Source organism: Lissotriton vulgaris, chromosome 5, assembly GCF_964263255.1.
Source record: "Lissotriton vulgaris chromosome 5, aLisVul1.2, whole genome shotgun sequence".
In the NCBI taxonomy this organism is placed as follows: domain Eukaryota; kingdom Metazoa; phylum Chordata; class Amphibia; order Caudata; family Salamandridae; genus Lissotriton; species Lissotriton vulgaris.
The window spans coordinates 1,276,042,378-1,276,068,674 of record NC_141693.1 but is presented as its reverse complement, the minus strand read 5'-3'; the positions used below and the strand labels follow the sequence as shown (position 1 = coordinate 1,276,068,674).

Below are 26,297 nucleotides of genomic sequence, written 5' to 3'. Positions count from 1 at the left end.
TGCCCTTAGCTCCACCCCTAGCCCCGCCCACTCCCTACACCTCTAGGTCATTTGAATGAGTACCTGCACTTATTTTTTTCAATTTAAAGCACTGGTAAATAGCAATTCTGACATACCCAAGCTAGAACTAAGTTTATTGATATAAACTAACTGTGGGATTTTAGATGGGTCTTTCAGTTTAAGACAATCCAATAAAACAAGCCGATTAAAGCTGATTTTATGCCGGGCCCAAAGAAAAATTATAACAGTAGTGGGAACAACCTAATAAAATCTGTAATGTAATCAATGTCCAACTCATGGTGACACAAAAAAAAGTTGAGGTGCCAGTGGAAACTGCAAGAAGCCTTCCTAGAAGCACATTTTCTTTGTTGAATGCCTAAGTTTAGCAGAAACTCTAAAGACCAGCATCATTGGTGGCTATAGGAGTACAATTGGATTTGTGAACAGCTTTCATGTCCTTCAGGGGTTTTGCCCCCAGTCTAGATGAAAACCTCAAATGTGACCCAATGCTCCTTCCAAACTTGGCAGTCATAGACTTAATAGGGGGTTTTCAAGTGCAGAAATCATCAAAAAGAACCCCCAACTAAGGAAAAGAAAAGACTATACCAATGTAGATGGCATTAATCTTAAATACTCTGGATTTGACTTCCTTATGGCCATAGGCCATGGGGTGAGTTTTCAATTTATTGATGGAAAGGTCAAGTTTGGACATAAAGGTGGTGAACAGGTCTAAGGGGGTCTACATACTGTTTGGTGTCCTTACAATTATCGGCGTACAATATTGCTGGCATTATGTCACAAAGGATTTTTGACATATCCTTGCTTAAATCTGCCAGATATTAGCCTAAGCAGATGATAGAGTGAGAAAAGAAAAGAGGCAAGCCCATAACCCTGACATATGTCCTTTTCAAGTCTAAAAGATGTAGGGGTCTCTCCAATTGGGCCATATCTGCCACTTGCCATAACATAAAGATGCACCTGTCTCAAAAAACGTACAATGTCCTCATTAACCCTCACAGTATATACCAGTTTACCTGAGTAAAAGCCAAGCTAACATCCATGAAAGCCAAGTATGTGTCCCAACTTAGCTCTGGTGTATTAATCAAGAGCTATAGATTGAGACACTGCTCGACTGTTCCCAGCTTGGAATCTATATTCAGTGTCAGAGTGAATGTTATTATCCTGAGCCCAGGCCTCAAGCCTTTCAAGAAGGATTCTATCTGCAATTTTAGCAGTGGCGTTAGTAAGTGAAGTAGGCTATTAACATTTAGGGTTTCCCTTATCACCCTTCTTAAAAATACTGGACAATAATCGAGTGTGACCAGGAATTTGGAGGACTGCATCTCGCTTCTATGGACATTAATAATGAATGGAGTCAAAATGGTATGTTGTCCATTAAAAGGTCAGCTGGCATGCCATCTGGGTCCGGTGCCTTGCACCTAATGACAGAGTCCTCTCCTTCGGCCAGCTCAAAATCTAGGACTGCATAGTAGCCCTCTTGAGAATCCCAGCAATTCACAATAGACTAATTTATTGAAAGAGTTGACAAGAACACCTGGGTGTGGTGGTGCGGGGACACTGTATTGGGCACACGGCTGGGGCTCGGAAAACTCTGTTGGATGACTTAGATAAAGCTGAGGCACGGCTGAGGGACTTGGAGAAGAGGCGCCCGAATCACCCTGAGTTGCAGGAGGGGCTTAGCGGGGCACGGGAGGGGCTGGCGGTAGAGCTAGAGCGGCTGCGTAGCTTCGATCACAAGGCGTACATGACGAGGGCGCATGCGGAAGGTGATAAGGCGGGGTCGATGCTGGCTTGGCTCGCTAACCCAGTTCGGAGGGGAGTGCCGATCATGGGGATACAGGAGACAGGGGAGGAGCCCTGCCACACTCAACCCGGGATCCTGAATAAGTTTTGTGCTTATTATGAGGGGCTCTATGAGAGTGGCGGAGCGGGAGGGGCGGAGGAGCTTGAAGAGTTCCTGGACGGGTTACAGCTACCACGAGTGGAGAACTCGGAGGCGGAAGAGCTAGGTCGGCCCATCTCTCTTGGAGAAATAGGTTGTGCAGTAAAACAGATGGCCAGAAATAAGACCCCGGGACTTGACGGGCTACCGATCGAATTTTATAGTAAATACCTAGAATACCTTGCCCCACGGCTGCGCGAGGTGTACAATGAGGCACAGGCGAGGGGTCGACTCCCGGGCTCCATGTGCGAGGCCCTCATGATCCCGCTCTTGAAGCCGGGCAGAGAGGGAGCGGCTCTATCTTCGTACCGTCCGTTGTCTATGTTGACGACGGACTACAAGATCCTCAGTAAAATCCTGGCCAACAGACTGCTGGTACACATGACAAGCCTTGTTCACGGTGACCAGTGTGGTTTCATACCGACACGCAACACCACTCATAACATTCGTAGACTTACGAGACTGATGGGCGCGGACTGGCCGGGTGCCGTCTCCCCATTTGTCCTCTCCATTGATATTGAGAAGGCATTTGACAGCCTTGAATGGGGATACTTGTATGAGGTGATGCGCCGCTTCGGGCTGGGGGACGGATATATAAAATGGACCAAGGTCCTGTACACCGAGGCGGTGGCGAGGGTTCGGGTGGGCACCCTGATCTCGAGACAATACCAGATCGGGCGTGGCACTAGACAGGGTTGTTCCCTATCCCCGCTCCTATTCGCATTGGCGATGGAACCCTTCGCAGCGGAGGCCAGACTGGGCCGCCACTACGCAGGTTTATCATTTAGGGGAAGGCCGCACTTCATCTCCCTGTATGCAGATGACCTGCTGATGTTTCTGGCCGATGCGGGCCCCGAGCTCCAGGGGGCGCGGCAGCTACTGGGGCAGTTCGGCCGGTTGTCGGGCCTAAGGGTCAACTGGCCTAAATCCTGCCTGTTCCCCCTGAGGCCGGGAGAACCGTGCCCACTCACTGCTCAGGAACTCCGGTGGGAGCCGCGTTGTCTGCATTATTTGGGGGTCTATGTTTATCATACCCCGACCGACCTACTGGACGGCAACATCACTCGCTGTATTAATGCCCTGCGGGGATCCATGGATTTCTGGGCGACTCTGCCGCTATCCCTGGCTGGTAGAATCTCTCTGCTTAAAATGATAGCCCTGCCCAGGCTTTTGTACTATTTTAGGACACTCCCGGTATGGATCCCGAGCTCTGTTTTCAAACGCCTGAGGTCGTTGGTCATAGCTTTTTTATGGGGCACGGGGAGGAGGCGCATACCGCTCGACACTCTGTTGCGCCCCAAAGATGAAGGAGGTATGGCGGTGCCGGATTTTGAAGGGTATTACCTAGCCGCGCAGCTGCAGATTTTTACTCAGGAGGTGGCGAGAGTATATAGAGGCCCCGAGGACGCGAGAGTGGAAGGCACCCCGCGACATGTTCTGGCGTACATTACGCTGCACCAGAAGCTCCGGGTGGGAGACCTGACGGTCGAGGAGCAGACGTTCCGGCTATGCTGGGACCGGGCCCGTAAGCGGGCGGGTGTCCGCCTTATGTATGCCCCCGAGATACCGCTGGGGATGGTTACCGCCCTCCCACATGGAGGCGACTGGTCGAGCTTGCTAAGATGGGAGGAGGCGGGAATACAAATGCTGGGTGATCTCTACGAAGATGGGGTGTTGCTGCCGTTCCAAGACCTGCAGGAGCGATTTGACCTTCCGAGGGGCGACTACTTGCTGCACGCAGCAGTCACGGGCGCTATGCAAGCCCACTGGGGGGAAGGGCTGCAGGAACCGAGCACCTCGATGGCCTGCCAGTACACTATGATGGCGGCGGGAACTTTTAAGGCTGTCACGTGCTTGTACTCTAGGATGCAGCGGGAGGCCTTGCAGCCTTTGGCAGCCCTGAAGGCCAAATGGGAGCTGGACCTACAAGTGGAGATCCCTGACACGACCTGGGGCCAGTTGCTAAGGCGGGCACGGAAGAGCTCGAGAAATGCCAGGTTTCAATTAATTCACTTCTATGTCATTCACAGGGCATACCTCACCCCCGGGAAAATCCAACAGTATTTTGGGGTGGCCGACGCTGCTTGCCCCAGATGTAACACAATTGGGGCGGATTTGGGCCATATGCTGTGGGATTGCCCCTCTCTGGGAGACTATTGGCAGGAAGTTGGGCGGGCCCTTAACGGCGCGACAGATAGGGATATCCAGTTCACTAAAGCGGTTGGCGTCCTTCATTGGTTCCCTCACACGCCTAGGAACAAGATGACTAGTAAATTTATAGATTTAGGGCTTATCCTGGCCAAGCGGGAGATCACGAGAAACTGGAAGTCCAGAGTGGGACCCACGTATAAAAGATGGTATGGGGAGTGTCTGAGATGGGCCGCGTGTGAAAGTACTCTACGATACCAGATGGCCTGGAGGTTGAATGACGAGAAGGCTCTGGAAAGGGCAACTGCATGGGAAGTGATGGTACAGGCGCTCCGTGATATGGCTGACGAGGGGCAGGAGGGTGAGAGCGAACTGGACCGGGCAGACCCTATCACCACACAGGAGAACACACCTTAGCGAATGACTACTTCCTCCTGCAACACACCGGACACTTTTACACTGTTAACTCAGCGCACAGCGACCACGGGGGAGGGTGGGTAGGAGGCTGGTTTGGAGAGGTGTTGGGGTACCGAAATTTGGGGAGGGGGAGGGGTGAAAATCACAAAAGCAACCCAGAGATATTTGCCTAAAGTAGAGGTCAGACATTGTGAGGAGTTACGAGAGGTGGTCAGGGGAGAGGTCACCCACACCGAGGACGAGGGGGACCCCCCGAATGGAGAAAGAATGGACCTTAATACTCTTGTACATGCTGTATGCTTGCTGATGATTATATTGTCTGTATATTTCTATTGGTGATGCAATAAAAATGATGTTAAAAAAAAAAAGAACACCTGGGTGAAGTGAGTCACACATATGACTTGAGGGATCCTAATGTCAAGACTGGTATTAGTAGAATTGCTGAAAAAAGGAAAGTTGATAACTTGACAGAAGCCATGCTTGTCCTTCTATGCACCAGCGACTAGAAAAGAGTCACATTCTTCATCTCTAATCACTTTTTTCTGCGACCAAAAGACTTCTTATACACAAGGCTGCATTGATGCACTTTAGTAGAGTTTCTGGGTATTGTCTTCAAGGCAAGCATAAGCTCACGATGGGCATGTAAGCAGTGCTGGCTAAACCATCCAACAGCTTCCCTCGGTGTTGTGCAAGAGTGGCATTCAGTAGTCCCTTAATTACTCCACAAATGGTTCTATAACAGCTGACAACATCCTCAGCATCAGAGTGCAAATCAAGACACAGCAAGAGTGTGATGTAAGTATCCGAGACTAAAGTCCAAAGAATCTTGAGCTATGAAATGAGTCTCAGTAGACAAAAGACCCTTATTTTGTCAGCCACTAAAGGACAGTTGACTTAAGATAGAGCCAACAACCACTTCTAATAAATAAACTGTAAGAGTGTTGTGATCACTAAAAATGTAATCAAGCACAATACAATCTGAGATACAACCAACACAATCAAAAGAAACCATAATATAGTCAATAGTACTTCGATTCACCGTACCAGTAAAAGTAGGCCGATTACTTGAAGTATTCAGGGAAAATATCACGGGGAAATGGCAAATTATGCTTAGCCATGGATAGGTTCATAGCATCGTTTGTGAGTGAAATGTGTATGCACAACCCTGTGGTAATTATACAGACAACAAGAGGAGAGAGGGGTGAGCTGACAAAGACATAAGTTAACCAGCCCCCTACTCAGGCTATGGGGGCGTCACCGTTATGGTTGTTAATGAAAGTTTCTAATGCACCACTCACAAGAAAAACAATGTCAAGTCAAGTCAAAAAATTACTTTATTCGGTAAAAATGTAAAAACCATCAAAGTGAAGATCACATTGCATGTTACATTAAAACATAATATTTGATACAAAAAATCATTTCAATTCTTATACCATTTACAAGAACACCATAGGCTATCATAAAATACACAATTCTACCCCAAAAAAAAACATCCCTTGGTTTTTAAATAAATATATTAAAAAGTTTGTCACATGCCGATATCCATCGTTTACAAAAAGTTGATTATTATTGAGGGTTCTTAAGATAAACAAAGCCAAGACTATAATAGGAGTCTATTCCAACGCCTAATTGCCCCTGTGATGTAACTGGCTACCCCAAAACAAACAACCGGGGAGCCCAGCATTTGCAAATAAGCTAATGCCGGCCTAACTTGCTCAAAGTTGCACCCTCTTAATAATGTTATGATAAATTTCCTGCGTAGGTTAACATAAAAATCGCAGAAAAACATCATATGGAGGGTGTTCTGCTCTGAGAAGTTATCGCAAGGACAGGGACCCAGCGACCCCCCCTTTGAAAAACCTTCTGGATAGTAACCAGGGCACCATATTATACTTAAATCTAATTAGGGCAAATAAATTATAGTGTTTATTTATGTAAGTTAGTTAAGGCTGCATCTGCCTACCTAAACTCAGCGTAACAAAGCTCCTTACTGAGGGTTTGGCAAATTCCCCTTCCTCCCTTATTAACATCGATCTATTCAGGAACTGCTGCCTCAGTCCTCTAATGGCTCTGGGAGTTAAAAATAAGTCAGGACAGCCAAGTGAATCCATTTGGGTCTTAATATAACGGATCCAAGCGATATCAAGCCCTTTATCTAGAGACACGCAGTCTTGAATGATCAACTGGTTCAAGTTAGGTGATGGTTGCGCCCAAATTCTCAACTAGCATAGTAATAGGGCAACCGCAATCTGAGCTGAAATAAAACCAGCACCTAGGTCCTCATGTAAATTAAAAATTGGGGCAGAGCCTGGGAGTGACAGCAACCTACGAAAAAAAGTATTTTCAACTGCCTGTATATCACCATTCTCAGTATAACCCCATACATCACTCCCGTAGGTCACCATTGGGAGGCACTTGGCATTATAGATATTCATGAGGGCCGGGAGTGGTTTGGAGTAAGCATGGGCGGAAAATCCGTTCCGCTCGCGGATTTTGCGGATTTTCGGTAAATTCGCAATCCGCGAGATTCGCGAATTTCCCGCAAAATCCGCAAATCCGCGAGCAGCGGATTTTATGGCTTGCTCGCACTGTTCGCGTGAGTTCGCGGCTTCCCAGTTCAACTTCGCGCCCCGCGAATAAGCGCTAAATTGCAGAAATACGATTTTAGCAAAACCGAAACTACTTACCAGGTTCAAAAGTTCAAGCTCATCATTAGTAGCCATTTCTTGTAGTGCTTCCTGAGGGCCCCCTCCAGAGTTCAGTTGCCTACTTGCAACTATTATGTGACCCTGCTCTGACCCTCAGAATAGTTACACAAAGGTCCTGAATTACAGCTAAGGCAGACAAGCAGGAGCCAGGCTGGAAGTTCAAATCCAGTGACACATTAATCAGCCCCTAATTCATTATTGTCAGTTGGGGCAGGGCAGGTGTTGTAACTAATTTTGCAACAATGAAAGCACTTAGCAAGTGCAAAAGATCACTAATCAGGAAGCACTAAGGAAGCAGGTGCCAGCTAAAAAAATATTCTGTGACACATTAATCAGCCCCAAATTAATTCAGGTCACTTGAGGCAGGGAAGGTGTGCTTTGCTTTGCCGAAAATAATGTACACTGGAAAACCAGAGGGTGCGGTGATGAAACAGAGGGTGGCATGGGTGGGCCAGAGGGTGGCATGAGTAGTCAGAGAGTGGCAGTGGTGACAGAGAGTGGCAGTGATGAAGAAGAGTGTCCCAAACAGGCTGGACACGTAGAAACAACAAGTTCGCAAAACTTGCGACCCGACAGGTAAGTTTGCGTTTGCGAAATTGTACAAAACCCTCGCGAACTGGCAGAAACCCGCGCGAACACAAAAAAAAAATCCGCAAATTCGCGAGAATTCGCGGATTTTGCGGATTGCGAGTTCGCAAATCCGCAAAATTCGCGAACGCGAGATTCGCAAAATTCGCCCATGCTTAGTTTGGAGCCTATTCTTCTTGCAAACCCTAGTATTACCCCAGTGGCCCTAGCAAGTGTGTTCTTCTTAGTGCACGCTGCATAACCCACGAACGTCTTTCATCAAAAAGAACGCCTAAATATGGGAAGGCAGGGGCTTTCATGAGTTCCAACCCCTTACAATAAAATGTAACCTTCCTTGCCCTGGCCGTACCAATCGACATTGAATGTGATTTTTTAAGATTTGTAATTAAATCTAGAGAGTCCATAAAATCGATAAAACAATCTAAAAGGCAGCCCTCGCGACGTCCTTGCTACCAAAACCGCATCATCTGCATAGAGTAATGCCGGGATCATTTTTGAACTTGCTTCTGGGACATCCTTACAGGAGGAAGTCAGGGCATCTCCAAGTTTATTAATGTAAAGTGTGAACAACAGAGGTGCCAAAATGCACCCCTGTCACCCCCCCCTCATGACAGCCCATGCATCAGTTAGGCTACCGTCCTCATTATAGAGGACCGCAGCCGTGGTGTTTTCATGAATGGCCGCCAAAAACAAAAATCAAAGCCGGCTCCAGCCCAAGGCTATGAAGGGAAGCCCAAAGTTTTTGCCTATTTACAAGGTCGAAAGCAGTGGATAGATCCATGAATGCCAAATGTATGTCCCCCCGCTTTGCGACCAATCACAAGAAAAACAATATCTGTATTATGTGGATCAAAATTGTTTAATTGAAAATCTTCGGGTTTACCCTTAAAGAAAAAGAGCAGATAATGAGAGGAGTCAATGTAAGGCCAAGAAACCCTACATTTAAGAGTAACTGACACCAGAGTGTGTAAGGCGCCCCTCACTCTACACCAAGTTGATGCAATTGCCAGGATATGATAAGTAGTAAATCTATTAGTATGGTAGGGATAGATGGCCCACGTCTCCCGCTGGCAAATCAGGTTCAACCCCCTTATTGATGATTTTAGCACTCAGGCCCATGCTGTTCCAAGACTAAGGCTTAAATGATGTAGACACTATCTCCAGTGAACAACACTCTGTTTTTCTCCCCAACCCCTACTGAAAAACTGTAAAACTGAAACATTATCATCACAGCATAGCAGGTCGGAAGAGAAGGTCAGGAATGGTGGCTGATCAGTGTTTCAAGCCAGGATGCATTTTACACACATCCTTTCAGTTTTTGCACACTAATAGTAAATGATACTTTAGCTCGGATGAAGGCTACTGTCAAAATAACTAGCAGCAGTTTTTCTATTCCTACTGTTGCTTTTGTATGTAATATTCCTGCCGAGAGACTTCACTGCCATGTGCTTCCTAAATGTTGATTATATTTAATTAGGGGAATGCAATACCTTCAGGAGAAGTATTATTTAACATTTATAAAAGAACACTTATACTTACTGTAAAAGGTACTTCAGCAATGAGTGTATTGCTCTGGAAATATCATCATTGTCCTATAATCGTAGTATATTTCAAGTGGATGAACAGTGCGAATTTACAGCAGCACCAATGAACACATTCTAAAATAATTGGTACTATGACGTTTAGGCCCATCTTTAGTGGGAGGCAGGGTTGAGTTAGTCTCACTTTCTTTCTGTTAGTTACTACAGCAAGACAGTCTGTAGAGCTCTGTCCCTGGCAGACTAGCTCTGTGCGATTCACTTCCACATGAGTTGGAAGCTACCATCAGCAATGACTTGTTTTAAAGACATGCTTAAGATGTCTTTGCTTTTGAATACCACTGCACAGTTGGTTCATTGATGCTGATCAAAGACATCTGAAGCAGATATTTGTGGATGACCAGCTTGTGTCTTGTGAATGTTTAGAATTATATTCTTTTTTCAGTTTATTTTCGATATTCGTGAATAATAATATTGTACATTGTTTTTGACATTTGAGCTGAAATGCGTTTTACCACAAGTATTTCTATAAATGTGTATTAAATCTTGCATCTCACTGTACTCAGGTATATTCATCTAACAGTTGATATTCATGATTCTGCAGCTCTGTCTACTGAATTCGATCTCAAAGGAGCCTATATATATTTGGGTCTTGAAGTGCAAGGACTCTGGAATGCAAATATGTCAGACTGTTCATCCAAAAAGGTGAGGTCATTTATTTGTTTGAGAATTCTGTGGCTGGGTCCCATACTCTATCATGGGGCCGCTCTGCTTTCTGTGAGTAATAGGGACATAGCCATGAGTTTCTTATTCGTTTCGGTTTTGGTGTGTCCTTCGCATATCCCAGTAGTACTTTTAGAGAAGTTAATGTTACTTTAAAGCCCACCATTTTTGTTTATTCTAAATCTATCCTGTTCTAATATCTCATAATGCTTGAACATTTCCATGCTTTAAGGATAAAATGTGCATTTGGGGTTTTACATCTCTTGCCTTCTGCTGAAATCTCCAGTTCAATTTTTCTCAGATGTAGGTGGTGTACAGACACATCTGTGTCTCACATCTGTGCCTCAAGCCATTTTGTAGACCCAGTCCCTTGTGACATTGCAAAAGACCTATTTACTCACATGCTTCCCCACTGGACAAAACTGGTGCATCTCTCTCTTAGTCACGGAAATTTTCCTGACTACCTCAAAATGTGTCACATCACCCTTATCTTGAATAAATTCTCTGCAGACATGAACGATCTCAACAACTATCATCCAATTTCCAACCATGCTTTCCTCTCATAAAACATCAAAAGATGTGCAGCAGAGCAACTCACCCAACATATCAAAAACAATGACTCCTAGATGATTTTCAGTCAAGTTTAAATCAGGGCTTCAGCACAGAAACCGCTCTACTACAGGTAGTCGATGATGATCGTTGAATTCTAGACACAGACAACCCTTGCCTCGTGATTCTTCTTGACCTATCATCAGACACAGTCAACCACCACACACTTCTAGACACACTTAAAAATCAAATGGGCATTGATGACATGGTCTTGAAATGGTTCGCTTCACTCCTCATGGGCAGGTCACAACGAGTAATAATCTATGACCATCTTTCTTCATCAACTGCAGTGGGCCACTGAGACCCTATGGGGTCCTTCCTAGCTCCAACCCTATTCAACCTACACCTAGAGTCAATCAGAGTCCATCTTGAGAAGTCACGGATGTTCTATCACCAATACACATGTCACACACAGCTATATATAAATGTCTCCTTCAAAAACAATGTCTCACAGCTCGCCACCACCATAAACTCTGTTTATGCCTGGATTATCTCTTATAACTGATAGCTAAACCCTTCAAAAACTGAATTTATCAATATCTCCCCTTCAAAATTAATCCCTCCGCTGCAATCCTAGATGGACTTAAACAACCTACTTAACAGTAAACACACCATTGTTGACAGTACCAAGTCTCTGGGAGTCATCCTACAAAAAAGACTCAATTTTCATACCCAAATAAGCACCATACCCAACAGCACTCGCTACTAACTATTGCTTCTGTGGGGAATCTGCTGCTACATCCCAGAACAAGAACTGAAATAGCTTGCTGATATACAGAATAGACATTTGTAACTAACCCCGGACGCAGTAGGCGTAGTGCCTCTACGCGGAGTTCAACGGAGTAGGAAAAAACTCTGTCGAACTCCGCTCCGCTTCCTCCCCCTCCCAAAGTAATTAGCAAGTAAGTGCCTTTTTTTAAACTTTATAATTACTTTGGGAGGGGGGAGGTAGCGGGCTGGCTAACTACACTCTGCCACGGAGTTTTAGTTTTGCCTAAACTCTGCATTCATAACGGAACGCGAAGTATGCAAAACTACGTAAACTCCACTGGGGGAGCGTAGTTCCCCGCCCGGGCTTAATTGTATCTCTCTCCTGACTGGTTTATTCAAAACCCATATCGCCCCCTGAAAATGTATCTACACTCAGCAGCACGGTTTGTCTTTGGAGCCAAAAGAAATTATCACATTGGCTCCATGCAGATCACTTTCCGATGGTTGTCAATTGAAGCAAGGGCTATCTACATCACCCATAAAGCCCTGCACACATCCACTGCCCGTTACCTGGCGAACAAACTCAAGCTATCAGGCAGCTCTAGACCATCGCGTAACGCGGAAGCAATGTTCCTTGAAACCCAATCCTTTTAAAGGGAATGACTGATGTTACAACCCTGCTCAGGAACTGCAGCTAGAATCTGGAAAGCACTACCTTCAGATCAGTGCACAACTACATCGCTGATGGCTTTCAGAATGGACGTGAAAGCCTTCTCTTCCAATGGCATTTCAGCTAAAACACTCTGCAGCACACATGAAAGCACACGCGAAAAGAGGAAAATGCCTCATAGGATTGTATTTGTGCACGCAGGTGCCCCTTCCTGCACAAAAACAATCCTGCCTGCAACGGAGATACCCATGCGCTGTGGTGCAAGGCTGCCCATGTGCGCGCTAGGCTTCAGAAACGACACTAGCGCACGCAGAAAGAAAAGGAATGCACCGCAGCGGCGGCTGGTCCATGTGGGCGTTTGGGCGCCGCCCCCCCTGTTTTCTCGCCGTGCGAGAAGGCAAACAAAGGTAGTTATTACCAATGATAATAACTACCATTTGTTTCTGCCTTGCCTTCTCGAACGACGAGAAATCAGAAGTTCCTGTGTGGGAGGTGTTACTCGAGGGCAGGGGGGAGCGGCTTGCCCACTGTTGGTAATACTGTCTGTTTGGACTGCCTGAGAGGCTACCCAAACAGACAGTATTAACACAGTAGGCAAGCCGCTCCCCCCTGCCCTCGCGTAACCCCTCCCACTCTCCCTGCTCTCTGTATGCTGCAGCATACAGAGAGAAATGACGTAGGTAGGGCAGCCGGCCGAACCTATCACAGCGCTGTGCTGTGGTGGAGGGGAGGGAGGCTGTCTGCAGCCTTCCTGCTGCGTCACGACCAGTCGAGCACCGTGGAAATTTCAAACAGGACGGCGCCGCGGGAGTCAGTCCTTGAAGGCGGGAAGCGGAGCCTAAGGTAAGTTAAGTTTGACAACGTTAACATGAGCATTTTGCTCGGCCTCTCTACAGTGCACATTCAAAGCGCTGGGAAATCTCACATACATTGTTCATGCGCGAGCCGGGGAGGGAGTGCGAGACACTTGATTTTAAAGCATGAAACGTGACGTGTAACTGTATACTGAAACGCTTGAGCTTCCCCTGATGCTTCATTTAGTAAAGGCGGAGGATTTTGCAGTTTTGCCTATACATGTCCTCCACACGAAATAATATCACCTTAGACCTGCGATTAAGATGCAGATGGTTGCGACAGAGAGTGATAGCTTCAGTGCGGTCTCTCTGATAGATGAATTACATTAAGGTGTGTGGCATTAGTTTGCACTAATCAAATGGTGTGGAGTTATCTATACTTTGTAATTGTATATCTGTGTGAATATTAAGTAAGATTAAGAATACTACTAGATTGTAATTAAAATGAGCCGTGTCCTCGTGCCCCTGTCAGCAGGCCTGTCTAGCGCCAGGCCACACTTGTGCTACGCCCACGGTGACGGAAGGGCTGGCCCTGGTAAACACAACCACAAGGCCCCCCCCCCCCCCGGTGTGTACAGTCATCAGTGGAGGTCAGGCGAAGCAAGCGGGTTAGGGTTCACGCAAGGGCAGCTGGGACCCTTGGCATGTCTGTACCAGTACGGGGTGAGCTGTGCGCTACTTGGATCCCCCAGCTGTAGGACTCCGGGTATTGCAGTAAGATTAATAATTAACACATTTCTGTTGTGTTATGTGAAGGGTTCAAAGTGCTGAAGTAGTAGGAGACACTGCACCCCAGGGCCAGGAGTAGGAGCGGTGCAGAGGTCTGTGTGTGTGGCCCAGTACTGGAACTTCAAGGCCCAGTTCTGCAGCAGCAGAAGGCACCGCAGGGCTGTATCAGTGCACCTGTAAGAGTGTGTGTGTGTTTTTATTTTATTTTGTGTGTATGCGTGTGTGAAATTGAATAGTATTTCTTTGAGTGTTGTCTGTTGTGTATGTGTGTGTGTTTTCTGCAACGCTAGAGCATTTTACTCATTCACGCGGCAAAATCGGTAATAAAAAATACATATGCGTCATGATTTATAACTTTTAGCGCAGGCGGCTTGAACAATCTGCCCCCAGAGACAATCTGCCCCCAGAGAAAACAACAGATAACCATGGTCCGGCGTGCCTAGACCAACCGTTCTTTGCAAGGCTGCACTGATTATTCTTTGTAATACGTTCTCCACTTCTCCTGTTAACCCAAAAACAGGGATTTCCTTACTTTGCCATTTATTTTAGCACGATTCGCATTAAAGGGTCGTGTAATACGGGCCATTCGATCAGAAAGTGTCCTGGCACTATAAATGAATGATTCTCATGATTTGCAAGTTAATTATCAGACAAAAAGAGAAAGTAAAACTTGGAGAAGCTTCGGGTTTGTGAAGGTGTGTGTATAATTTATATAGTTTCTAATTGATGCCGAATATGTTAATTTCTGATTTATTGTATTTAGAATGCTAGGCCCAGCAGAGTTCCCGACTGTACAAAGATCTTGACACAAAACGTTGCCTGTATATATTATTTTGACAAATTGCCGAATTAATACCCCTCTAATAAAACCTATGTCTTGTATTCTAGTAGACCAGCTGCAGGGATATCTTACTGCTAATATGGCCGTGGTTGGATTTGATATAATTATGTGGAGAAATATGATGCGCGACCTGTAGACAGACAACGAAAATGTGATGGATGAGGAACATTTTAAATCCTGTACATCTGCACTGATGAATTTAATCCATCTGTGATTTCTAGAGCCTGCTACCCTTCCATACTTTCACTCTAGGCGCTTTATTGACCCTGTCTATTGTAATGCTGAATGCACTTCCTATCAACTAAAGGGCCGCCAGCATTGTTTCTGGTTGAGACCGAGTTACCAGCAGGCAGACCGCCTGTGTCGTTTCAGAATCGAATAAAAGGTAGTATTTTATAGATCTAACTAGCTGCTACCCACGCTGGTTACATTAGGTAAAACGCACGTACATGCCTAAGAGGAACCCGGGATTGTCTACAACGCGATGGTAGGAGTCCAATTAAAATGGCAATCTGAGCCCACAGTTAAATGAAACACTGCCCGGCGTCAACGATGCCAGCTCCTTGCCTGCTCTTGGCTGAAGGGACGTCTGGTTCTTTCCTGAGTCCTTGAACTTTTGGCTGTCACGCTGTCAGTCTTTAGTGTGCAACATTATGCGTCCCACTGCGCTCGCTCGCAACGGTGCAGTATGCCAATCATTTTATGCCTCACCACTTTCAAATGTCACCAGCCGCCACTGATGCACCGTACTGCTTAAATATGATGCATCCCTGCCCTTTCACTGTGTCGTAGGGCAGTGCACTAAGGTGCATAGCTTCGCTGCCCTACACCTAAATGCCATGAATGAGGCCGTCTGTATACTACCTTTACCTTCTTACAGCTCTTGTACATTCTGCTTTTTGTATTGATCTCATTTTATTCTATTTATTTTCCCACTGTGATTATTTTTGAAACCTACTTATTAATTGTGCTACTGATGCGTGTTACGTTCATAGTCGTCTCCTTGATTATGGCATTTATATTGTATTCATGTACTGTATGTTATGTAATGTGTTCTTTTATGGCTGGCCACAGCCGAATAAAGATTTTATGATGATGATGCTATTAATCTCATCTACCTGTTGTGCTTTCAAACTTGTAATTACTTATAGCTGTATGTCCTATCTTCAACCATCAGTAACTTCGATGTAATAAAATATTTCTCCTGCAGCGCTCCCTAGCACCGTTGGGTAATGTCCACGCTATATAAATATGCATAAATAAATAGAAATGTGTGCAGTGCTCTTCTGTGTCTTCTGTTAAGAAAAATTTGCTTGGTTTGAAGGCAGCCATGTGCTCATTGGTCGTTAGCAATGGTGCATCCTGGGTCTAGTTCCCCATTTTTTCTCTCGGTATTTTATGTTCATTGTAGATATTTTGAGCCGTGTTATAGAGATGCGTCACTAATTGCGTGGACGTTGATATTATCAGGGACAACCGTTGCCGTTCAGTAGGTTTGAGTGGAAATGTAGGCTACATCTCGGTCATCATAGATCTGAAAAGGAAATATAGAAAAAGGTCACGTGGTGTCCATAAAAGAATAAGATGAATTGCGCATTCCAGCAAAAATGTACATTCCTATACTTTTTGATGAAGAAATAATTAATTCCCTGATGTTTGTATTTAGTAGATGAGAAATGTAATGGGTTGTGGTATAACACAGGCCTCAGCCAAGAGCATGGAGCTGAGTGGGGAGGGTGGGAGCAAAGGCCCCCCTGCAGCCCAGGGGGTGGGAATGGTGGTCCTTGGGGGGAGGGGGAGTGAAGCACATTCAGCTCAAGGCCAATGAACATCTGTGAGATATGGGAGACTCAGGTGTCCCTCGTCACATTCTGCGGTGGGGGAAGGGGGGAGATAATTTTGCGTTATGCTGCAGGCTGTTGCAAGGACGTCTCTCCAGCTGTACAATGTGTTCGCAGAGTTCAAGGATTTGTACATTAGCTGGTTAAACTCTTTCCCTGTTTGAGTGTTTTATGGTTCCAGGAGCAGAAGGCCAAGGATAAGGTCTTATGAAACATGGCAAAGCAGATGCGCGCCGCGGGGAGACTGAACCATTCTTTGACAAAAATGTCTTAACAGCAGTGGCGCGTGGCTCGACTTCTCGTCTGCCCTGGTTGGTTTTAGGTTACCATTCTGTGTCCCTGCATCCTAAAAACTCCCTTAACGATATCCATTTTGTGTATTTAATAACCCAGTATGAAGGGCTCGCTCTCTGCCTGTTCACAGTGAGCGCCAGCTCTGTTTGTTAATGTTCACGTCCACACTAAAACGTCTAGGAGTAAACTTTATCGAGTCAAGATGAGGTGAAAAAAATGAAAGCTATTTTTTAAAAATAAAAACCCCATTATCCCATCAAAAATAGAAGACTACTGCAAATGAATGCTGCGTAAGTCATCTAAGCTATCATTCTTGGCCTTTGAAGTAATCGGGAATGTTTCTTATCAACTTTAAGTAAAGTCTTCTCAAAGATGTAGGAGCGTTAACTTCCTGCTTCCGTAAATGTAAACATTTTTCTAAGTCACAGCATTGTTTTTCAAGCTCGTCTACCCATTAGTTACGTACGGTAGTCTAGGTGATACAAACGGAGAGTGCGTACGATTTCAAATCTGTGTTGCACATGAAGGGATCTCTGGCATCGCAAACAAGAAATGTGCTTTACCTACACCAGATTGAGCCTTCCCTACCTGAAGAGAAGCACAAGTGCCTAAGTGGGTTGTGCGCCTGTGACGCGGCTTGTTCGGAGCGGCTCCCTTGTCCTGCAGCGGAGTAGTGGAATGCAGCAGCATTCTTTCGTTTTCGCCTGTTCAGCCATGTGGCAGCATACCAAAAGCACAAAAGCAGTCCAACATTTCGACGTTACAGCAAATCAAATTACCAAAACGGGTCCCGTGAAGTAGTAAGGGGGGAAAGGGGGGGCGGGTACGGAGGGTGTGGAGTACGGCTGGAGGAGGTGTGGGGAAGGGGGGGGGAGGGGGGAGTTTAAAAGACAGGAATAATAACAAGCATTTGCAATGCAGTAGGTCTCGCATTAGGAAAGTTTGAGCTATTGGTCTTGTAAATGACATTTTTTTATTTATGTGTTGGTTTTGAAAATAGCAAAATTAATAGCTTTGTGATTTACAATGCCAATAGTTATAACTTTCGCAAATGTGACACCTATAGCATTTGTAATGCAACATGTTTTGTATTTACGTGACTTAGAATTATTGATATTACAAATTACAATGGCTTTTATTTTTTTTTAAATAATTAATACTTAAATAAAAGTGATTGTAATTTATAATGGCAGTAGCTTAAACTTTTGTAAATAACTTTTGTGAAGATTATGTTCAGTGTATTTTATTGTGACGAAAATCCAAGAACAGAAGTGAAATATTAACATCTTTTTGTGACATTTGTAATAAAGCTTGAAACATTGAGAGAACATATTTGAACCAGTTGTTGTTGAATTGTTGCACAGATTGATGCTGGGGTGGCGCTGAGTGATGCTGTGGTGGTGCTGAGTGGTGCTGTGGTGGTGCTGAGTGATAATGTGCTGGTGCTGAGTGATGCTGTGGTGGTGCTGAGTGATGCTGTGGTGGCGCTGAGTGGTGCTGTGGTGATGCTGAGTGGTGCTGTGGTGGTGCTGTGGTGGTGATGAGTGATGCTGTGGTGGTGCTGAGTGATGTTGTGGTGGTGCTGAGTGGTGCTGTGATGGTGCTGAGTGATAATGTGCTGGTGCTGAGTGATGCTGTGGTGGTGCTGAGTGATGCTGTGGTGGCGCCGAGTGGTGCTGTGGTGATGCTGAGTGGTGCTGTGGTGGTGCTGAGTGATGCTGTTGTGATGCTGAGTGGTGCTGTGGTAGTGCTGAGTGATACTGGGGTGGTGCTGAGGGATGCTAGGGTGGTGCTGTGGTAGTGCTGAGTGATGCTGTGGTGGTGCTGAGTGATGCTGTGGTGGTGCTGAGTGGTGCTGTGGTGGTGCTGAGTGATAATGTGCTGGTGCGGAGTGATGCTGTGGTGGTGCTGAGTGATGCTGTGGTGGCGCTGAGTGGTGCTGTGGTCATGCTGAGTGGTGCTGTGGTGGTGCTGTGGTGGTGATGAGTGATGCTGTGGTGGTGCTGAGTGATGCTTTGGTGGTGCTGAGTGATGCTGTGGTGGTGCTGTGGTGGTGCTGAGTGGTGCTGAGTGATAATGTGGTGGTGCTGAGTGATGCTGGGGTAGCGCTGAGTGATGCTGGGGTAGCACTGAGTAATGATGTGGTGATGCAGAGGGCAGAAAGGCACAAAAAGCGAGTCTAACAGAGCGCAGAAGGGCAGAAAAACAAGGGAAAAACGAGTCTAACAGAGGGCAGATGGGCACAAAAAACCAGTCTAACAGGGGGCAGAATGGCACAAAAACCGAGTCTAACAGAGGGCAGAAAGGCACAAACAAGGTATTGCTTTATAAAACACAGTGAATAGTAGCATGGCTCAGTGAGTAGAATGCTCTCTGCTGATACAAAATGGAGTGGTCATAGGTACACAAATCCTTTCTGCACACGGTCTATGCCAGAAATGCTCCACACAGACCACAACAATGAGGTGGCAGCCAATATCACATGCAATCAGGGACTCTGGAATGATGCAACAGGCAACTTGGGTGGCAGTGTTTAAGTAACTTTAGATTTGTTTGAGTGTGAAACTTATTTTTGTTAAAATCTGCAAATTACAAGTGAGTTGATAGATTATGTGGCAAGTGCAGAAACTCCATAATGACACATAAAAGACCGCAGCCACTGAACAACATAATTCCAGTGGCCCTGCATTTAAACTATCATTACCCAATAAATTAGCCTATGCTGCACTTGCTACAGTGTTAAGTGACATGAGCCATACAAATGGTAAAATTCTGCTATGCAAATCAACTTACCATACGTGTTCCATTTCAGGTTTTTCTTGTCAAACGAAATTTGTATTTCACATCTCAATTAATTCCATAAGCATCTGTCTTTGATAACAGTTGCTACAAAAAGACCCAATTCAATAGTGCTCATTGAATCAACCTCGGAAGGATGAAAGTCTATGATGACCCAGCTGAGAGATTCAAACCACTGACCTTCAAATTACATGCAGATATCTGCAACAGGCACATAAACCCCCAGAACAAATATGGCCATTACATCCTGCACACTGATGGCACCTGGTTCCAGGCCTGTCCAGTGGCGCAAGGTCACACGCTGAGAGAGTGATCGTCACGGGTGCACTGAGAACGGGTGAAATGTTCCCTGTAGTGCTGTGTGTGCGCTATTGTTTGTGTTGGCCTGTATATGTTTTGCCGACCTCAAAGTGAACCCTTTCTAGTTACGCGTTCATTTTTAACACTGCCTGCATCACTTTCACTGTTTGTTCTTCACAAGCGGCGATAATGTTAAAGCTGTGGTTGATAATATGCCCCTATATTTCTACACAGAGCTCAAACATATGGCTTCACGGGGGTAAAAGCAGGTCAAACAGGTAATAATTGTGCATCAACACTCTAGTGGGAGCGCTCGGGGAAAGAAAAGGGAGGAAGGGGTTAAGGGTGGTTGCATAGTGGGAGGGTAACTCAGTGAGGAAAATGGAGACAAACAGCCCTAAAAAAGTGCTGATTGTTTTAGAGAGAGAGGATGTGGGATGACATCCAGAGTTGACGACTTTGGAATTGGGGAGCTGGGTTCGAGTTAGCGTTGGCCCTGTGTCTACAAAAAAGAGAAAAATGCCTTGACATGACCATCTGAAAAATGTAAATAAAAGAATGGCGAAAGTTGTAAACGAATGCAGTAGGTTTAAAAGCAATAAAGGCAATTGGACGGGTGAATGCATACAGCTGACTTTTCAAACACAACCAGAGCAAACTAAACACGAGACAGGCTGGAGTTTGGAACCAAAAGCGGGTGAATTAAATGCTTAAGATGCAAACGAAAGAGAGAGCTACCAGTGTAGTGGCCATATTAGATAGGAAACCACCTGTAGCAGTTTTAATAGGTAAACGAAGAATACATTTGTGCTGTTCCAGGTTGAACAAAAAATCAAAGAACTACTGTGTTATGAGATCATATTACCACAGCGAATCTATGGGCTCTGCACAGAACTGGGACATGCCTATTGGCTATCAAGTCTGCATGTGCCTCTGTAGTGTATAAACACTAAACAAGTTAGTGGTCTCAGAGTGTGTGGCATAATGTTCAGAGCTGCCGACATTGTGACTGGTAAATCGAGTTCGATTCTCAGCGTTGACTCTCCCAGTTCCTACAAAAAATATGTCAATTGGAACAAATAGAATTAAACAATGGCAATCTAAATAAAATACAGAAGGAAACAAATTACAATTGCCGATCCCTACTGGCAGTGGGTGAACTCCTTTCGGTGAACGCATACAGAAAGACAATCACACATCAAAGAGAAAATGACAAATGGCACTTTGCAAATGCTGATCTGTACTGGCAATGGTTGGACTCCAGAAGGGGTGAATGTATACAGGAAGAAAAGCCCACATCAAAGAAAACAAGCGTAAATACAGAGTAAAACAAGAACATCTGTGAAAGAAATAATGAAAAGCGGCCGTGAAGCAGGGGGCGGGGAAGCTGATCCCTTTGAAGTGAAGCTCACGGCCTCGCGGCCGTGAAAGTGGAAGCAGGGATGTCTATTTATTCCTTGCGGAATATAATAGTCGAGACCTAAAAATAAATAGACCGTCACCTAGTGCAAGCACAGTCTTTTAGACTGTCCCCTAGTGCCACCACAGTCTTTAATGTGTTCAATAAGATCACCCTTAGAGGATCAAGCAAAAAGTGCACCTGGACATCAATTAAGTCGTGCCAAAGCGTGGTCAACGTGGACCCGAAAGTAAAACATGAGGGTTGATGATTACGAGATAAAAAGTGATCACAAAAAATTAATGTTGATGCAGTTAAAAAGCTAAAGGTGGCTTGGTGTCGTAGACACAGACCATGCGATATGTCTAAAACAACAGAAAAGTCAAATAGCATGGTACAGCTGTGTGTCGCAGGATGCAATCCAGAAATAAACCAATGCAAACCTGAAAGTTAAAATGAGTATGCTTGAGAAAGCTAAGAATAAATCACCACGTGTCCAAGTCGGGTGCGTGTCAAACTGAAAAGAGAAAGGTCTCCAGAAACTGTGAAGATCTGTGATAGACGCATGCGATAGTGAAAACACTTGCGCATGCCATTCGCTTAGTCTTAATAAACATGCTGAGGTACGGGTGAGCACGGGTAACAAGAGATAAAAAGGAAAGTTGGCCACAAGCGTGGGATAAACTTACTAGGATGGTGAAAACCTTCCAGCGCTTCTGTAGCAAGGAGTTTTACCGACGCCCAGCATCTGGAGTGTTTAAATGGGTAAACCAAAAAAACTGAGAAAGGACCAAAAGATGGTTGGTACAGTCTCACAAAGGTGGGGGCCATTTTGTGACTGATATGAAAGTTACGGATGTATGAAAACCGAGGTACGGACCTGAAAACTATCACCATTGAATATGACTGCGCGATACAACAAAAGAGTGAAAACTGAAGATTGAAAGAAAAATGGTGGAAATAAGACATGCTGAAAACGGAAAATAAACAAGGGAAAAACGAGTCTAATCTAACAGAGGACAGAAGGACATATAAAAAACACAGCCACGAAATGAAATTAAATAAACGCGGCCGGGAAATGCAAGTGGCCTGTAAAGCAGGGGGCGGGGGAGCGGATGTCTTTGAAGAGAAGCTCTCGGCCTCGTGGCCGTGAAAGTGAAAGCAGGGATGTAATTAGGGAGGAGGAGAAGTGAGGCCAAGCACGCACTGCACACGCTGGGGAAGCAACAGATGCCTGTGGGAGGGAGGCTTATGGCTTTGATGTGGACGCGCTTTCTGCTCGAGAAATCCACACGAACTGTCCAAAATCTGTGATGGTTTAAGACCTTGGTTTGCCCACAATTCTCTCGTCTATTTAAGCTTTGCGGAATATAATAGTCGAGACCTAAAATCTCACCTGCCGGCCGGCCGTCTCCACTCCTCCATCCTCTTCCTGGCGTTTGTGCAGGCTGTATTATGCAACCTAGGAGGACATGCAAGGTGCACATGACTGGCCTCCTAGGAGGCCAAACAGTCATGGGCACTTAAAGAGTGCCACCGCCCCACCCCCCTGCAGCTGCCCGCCCTGCAAAACAGCCTCAGCACAGAAAAATACAATGATAAAATAAAATGATAATAACCTCGTGTTGTTATCATTTTCTTTTTCCTTTTTTACAGTGCTGAAAGACAGTGGGGTGACGCCCCTCCGCCTTAGCAGAGGAGCCACCCCTGCCGCAACCGTTTGTGCATTTTAGCTGGTATTATTGGCTGAAATTTCTCGTGAACATCCTCCAAGTGCAGTCAGACTACCAACACGCAGAATGCTTTGAGTTTCACCTCGGTTACAAAGCAAAATCCACTGGGAATTTCACCAGTTCCATTTACAGGCAAACCATTTCAGATTCTATATTAGCAAAATAAATTCTTTTTTCCTACTTAAATTCAATTATTGGGGGCAAGGAATTTAAGTATTAGTTAAGTGGGGTGAGAACCCACCTCAAATATTATCACAATCTGTGTCACCATGAACCACAAAAATCCCTAAATAAACCCTCTGCTTAACTCTCTGGTAGCTTGGCACACAAGCAGTCAGGATTAATTTAAATGCAATATGTAATGTATTTATGCAGTACTGTAATGATAGCTGCTGACTTCGGAAAGGTAGTTAGCATAAGGCTTTATTCCAATAGAAACTTGATCCACGACGGCCAGCGACCTGTCTGCTCAAATCCCAGAGGTAACTGGGTCAGCTTGAATCTTTGCCTACTGCTCTCTGCCAACATGGGCCATAACATACAATGCACTTATAAATGAAAACATGACTGAACATAAGCATGCAGTGTGACTAAGGCCTGCGAGTACACAAGCGCGGGACTCGCCACGAGTCACACCACTAAATGCTACACTACATCACCTTCCCCCTTTGAAAAAACAAATGACAAAAAGGTGGAGATGACATAATCCTTGTATTTGCAAGGTATCTTAACCTCACAAGACCTAGTGCATGCTAGTATGATTATGTGTACTCCCATTAACACTGATGTTTGAAATTCGACATGGATTAGACTCACAACCCAGTGCAGGTTGTACCCATTGCATCCAATCCAAATCTGTGCCAGCACATTTCTTAAGATTAATGATTTTGGCTTGCTGATTGGACAGTCTCACAAGGTTCTGCACGTTTCACTAGCCTTTGTTTTCCAACATATCTGAACCTTTGCTTACTCTTAACACTTTAGTTGGGGAAAAAAAGAAAGGACTCCCCTTTCCTCACCATGACGGGCTTTATAATCAAAATGTAATCTCCAACCTTAGGGTAAATGTCACAAGCGAGAGTGTGGCTCCCATCCTGTGTCATTTTAGCCTGCTTCTCCTCAGCATGTGGAATAACCTTCTCTTTAACCGTCAAACTAACATCTGTATCTTTGGTTGCAAGTTGATCCTCCAACCATGTTGAAATCCTCGACCTCTCAACAACATGGAGTGACTCCTGTGGTGCACTGTGGTGTTATGTTATGCTCCCAAAACTTCTGCTTGAGAAACTGTTTCACATCCAATCTGGCTGCAGTGGCTGTTTGCTTACCTTCCTTTATCACCTTGTTCCCGCTCTACACGAAACCGTTGGAAGATGATGAATAGAGGGCAACGCTTAAGTGTTCAACATCATGTTTTCCCAAAAAATTAATACAAAATGTGATCCATTATCTGTAACTAGATCTGGGTGAACCCTCTATGGCATATATATGTTATATGAAATTGAATGCTGTGATTGTCGAAGAACTTACAAAAAATATATATCCACTTTGAAAAAAATCAACCACTAAAATGGCATATCTAACATATTATGTTATGTTAATTTCATTTATAAAGTGCATGGCTACCCATCAGGTTTCCCCGGCGCTAAGCATGGGCACAGATGGTGATGGAATCAAGCAGAAATTAGGATAACCAGATTTTTAGAAGTTTGTGGAATAGCAGAAGGGAGGTGCAGTGTCTTAAGGATTGGGGCAGGGCATTCCAAAGCTTAGGACCTAAGTATGCAAATGAGCGTCCACCCGAGCGAGCCTGGCGGATTCTAGGCAAACAATAGAGACCCTGACTCGCTGATCTCAGTTTCGGGCAAGGTTGGTAGGGGGAGACCAGGTCCTGTATATATCTCGGACCCCGTCCAGCCCTGGCTTTAAACATAAAACAAAGAGCTTTGAAATGCAAGCTCTTTCCAATTTGCAGCCAATGCAGCTCACAGAGGATAGGAGAGGTTGGGGCAGAAGCCGGGGAAGAAGTCTAGCAGCTGAATAATGCACAACCTGTAGGCGGCGAATGCAGGCCTTGTCAGCTCCCAGATAGAGAACGTTACCGTAGTCCATTCTTAGAGTATCATAGCCTGAATCAATGCTCTCTGTGCTGGGTGAGGAGCAATACAAATCATTTTCCTCACCCACTTCATTACGGCAAAACAGGTGTATGCAACTTTAGGAACTAGTGGACACATAGACAAATTTTCATCTAACCAGAAACCCAAACTTTAAATTTTGGGGGATAAGTTTGGAAGGGTCTCCCAAAGACTCAGGCCAGCACTCGGGGCCCCACAGCTGTGGGTTCCTGCCAAAACCATAACCTCAGTTTTATCACCATTACGTTTCAGAGAGTTGCTTTCCATCCAGGAGGCAATCCGTTTGAGACCGAGGTTGAGAGACTCAGGGTTATGCTTCTGTGGGGATGAAAGAGAGAAAATAATTTGTGTCATCAGTATAGGAAAAAGTGTCTGACCACAACTCTCCACCAAGTCCGCAAGGGGGCACACTTAAAGAAACAGCATGGAGCTCAGCGCAGAGCCTTGGGGTACACCTGAGGACAGGGCACAAGTTTCAGACTTCGTGTTAGATGAGAAGTCTTGAAATGATCTCTCTTTCAAGAAAGAGGTCAGCCAAGCGAGGGCTGTTCCCTCGAGGTCAGCTCTCCTCAATCTGTCCACAAGGATGGGACATCATATCAAAGGCTGCACTAAGATCTAAGGATGAGGTAAGTACAGGGTGGCTGTACTGCCCTCATCCAAGAGTCGTTTTAGGTGTTATGCTGCCCCCTGGAGGGAGGTCTCTGTACTGTGTTTCAATCTGAACCCTGATTGAGAGGGGTGTTGAAGTTGCTGGGTTTCCGCAAAAGTGGTAAAGAATTAATTTATATGCGTCTCGAAACTTGTGAATGAAGGGGCAGCAAGGAGATACGACTAAAGTTAACTGAATTAGTCGGGTCAAAATTGGCTTTCTTTAGAAGTGGGAGGACCATGGCATGTTTTCCAGGACCGTGGAAGGCAGCCTTCATAAAATGAGCAGTTGCGCAAGACTACCACTACTCGTAGCAAGTCAGGATCATGAAGCCTGGAAGAAGCAGGTCTAGAAGAGAACCTGATTTAATAGACTGTAGAATGGACAGAAACCCAGCGGTGCCCAGCAGAGGTCATGTCTCGATTTTTTTTACCAAACCTGTCATATGTTGGGAGGGATACAGGTTTGATGGAGGAGACAGCTGGATTTCACTATCTGAGTCTTCCCCTTGTCAACCTGCCCTAGTATTTGTCGCTAGTTGCGATTAAATAGTGGCTACCTTGTTCACTGATGGCAAATAAACACATGGTCCTGGAATTCAAGACCTACTTTGTCCCAAGGTGAGTAAGGAAATGGAAAAGA

General features: G+C 45.2%; 1 protein-coding gene across 2 annotated transcripts in view; it reads left to right on the top strand.

The window, feature by feature from the left end:
* Positions 1-26,297, top strand: part of PTPN7 (protein tyrosine phosphatase non-receptor type 7) — a 418,932-nt gene that overhangs the window by 78,222 nt on the left and 314,413 nt on the right. Inside the window, exon 3 of one of the 2 annotated variants that reach the window (XM_086923125.1) lies at positions 9,967-10,067. The exons of the other annotated variant lie outside the window; for it this stretch is intronic. The gene's annotated coding sequence lies outside the window, so the exon portion shown is untranslated. The remainder of the gene's footprint in view (positions 1-9,966; positions 10,068-26,297) is intronic. 2 annotated transcript variants of the gene reach the window in all.